Source organism: Triticum urartu, unplaced genomic scaffold, assembly GCF_003073215.2.
Source record: "Triticum urartu cultivar G1812 unplaced genomic scaffold, Tu2.1 TuUngrouped_contig_4645, whole genome shotgun sequence".
Taxonomy (NCBI): Eukaryota; Viridiplantae; Streptophyta; class Magnoliopsida; order Poales; family Poaceae; genus Triticum; species Triticum urartu.
Window position 1 is genome coordinate 7373 of NW_024115250.1, and position 2054 is coordinate 9426.

Here is a 2054-nt window from a genome sequence, read left to right on the forward strand (position 1 = left end):
GTTGGATCTCGTAAACTTCTCCCTCAAAATTTGTGTTTATTTTTTCATTAGGGAAACTAGATAATGACATAGGGCCTGCCAGCCAGTGACATGTGTGGCGGCCTCCAGCGACGGCGGCGTGAGGCAATGTGGTGGCCGTCGGCGAGAGGCAGTGTGGTGACACGGGGCGGCGCCCTGGCGTGGCGGCCGACGACAACATGGGTGCTGGTGGCGCCACAAGCTAGCGGCAGGAGTGGCGGCGGAGTTCTGGCAGGGTGGTGATGCGGCGGGAAGTTTCAGATGGTTACCTTGACGCCAAAAGTTCACAGGAATCAAAACTTCTCCTAAACCAAAGGGAACTTGGGTCAATTTTATAGGATTCTATATTTTTATTCCACGTTTACTGGATCTATTGGAGATATTTGTTGGCTCAAACTTGCTTGAAATGATAGTTATTTTACGGATATGGGATTCGTTGGAGTTACTCTTAGTTTGTCACATTTAAGGTTAGACAGGTTTGACCAAGAGGTGTATTTTTTGCCAAGGCCTAACTTGTAGGTTCCATTTTATTGAATTAACTTTGGACAAATTTAACAAAAAATTACGTGGCAAAATATGACATGGCAAGGCCCTAGAACCACATGCCCTACACCTTGATGTTTCCCCGTCCAACGTGACGCGGTGTCCATGTTGTCGAGACTACTTGTTGTGCTCTCAGCGGTTGCCTCTGACGAAAGACATTGGTGAGGCTGTGCTTGCTTAATTCTTCTATTTTAATCCTATATAAACCTCAACTCTCAAAAGCTAAGGACCGATCTCCCATTGGTGCAGTGTTCAGGGACACCAAGACTAAGGTGTCCAACTTTACATCTTGTTCCTTTGATCATGTTATTAATCGGTCTTCTTTTTTCTACATCACGTTAATCGGTTAGTTAAAATAACGGGAAATGGCACATGTTCACTAAATGTGCTTTAGTCCGTCAGAACTTTGTTTGATTAGAGACGCTGTTTAAAGTTTGGAACACATCTCCGTCGTAGTCTAGGTGGTTAGGATACTCGGCTCTCACCCGAGAGACCCGGGTTCAAGTCCCGGCGACGGAACTATTTTTGCTTTTTCTGCTTCCTTAATTTTGATTTACTGATGTCCTACGTTTTGTGTTCTTATTGGACTTTTGGAACAAGGCGTTTCACAGAGACCAGTTCATTTTCAGTAAACAAAAATAGGCAAGAAGTCTTTGTGTAACAGATATGCTTAGTGGACTACCTTTACTGCCACCAAGATCTTTTCAACTCAACAAACCCGCAAGCACCGAAACTGAAACAAGCAGGCCTGTTGTACATTCTTCTCTGACTAACTTTTGAAAAAACAAGGGAACAATGGGTTGAAGAAGCTTGCTACGATACCATGTTGTATTTCTGAATATTTGTTTTGGCATAGTACAGGTCAATGAACTACAATATCATGTTGTACATGGAAACTGTGGGGAAAATCAGACAACTATGGCGTTGCTTGCACACGCCTTCAGCAAAACGGTTTACCAGCTCACATGCAAAGACAAATAACACGGGTCAAACACGGCTTAGTTGATAAAAATAAATAAACACAGCTTAGCAAAGATAGTCTTGGTTTTCAACAGGACATGCCAACGTTTGACAAGAGAATGCCATTAGACAGAAGCTGATAAGAAGTAATAACATTTAGTCAAATTGTCAGATGTTTGTATGTCAAAAGATCTCGGTGGACCACGTATTCAGAACCTTGTGCTAATGAACCATGCTCTGTTCTGCAAATTGTGGTGAAAAAAGTTATACTGAAAATAAGTACATAAAAATCAATGTATAGCTGGTACAAACCTAAACAGGGTAATTCCCAGTTTTGTGTGTTGCTTGCTTAAACACAGAGATCACTTTTTCTCTGTCTGCAGGTTTAGTGTGGGGAATGCTAAAAATGTGAGGTTCTTGGAGGATTGACAGATTAGAGATAAACCTTTGTAATCCAACTATCCCAGACTTTATAGCATTTGCTATGATTATACAAAGTTGCTAGAGAGGGGAGGGGGTTAAATCCCCTCATA

General features: G+C 42.2%; 1 non-coding gene across 1 annotated transcript; it reads left to right on the top strand.

Annotated features, from left to right (window-relative positions):
* The first annotated feature begins 1007 nt into the window (after positions 1 to 1007).
* TRNAE-CUC lies at positions 1008 to 1080 on the top strand. The gene has a single exon. It is a non-coding gene; the product is annotated as a tRNA-Glu (tRNA).
* Positions 1081 to 2054: the final 974 nt, after the last annotated feature.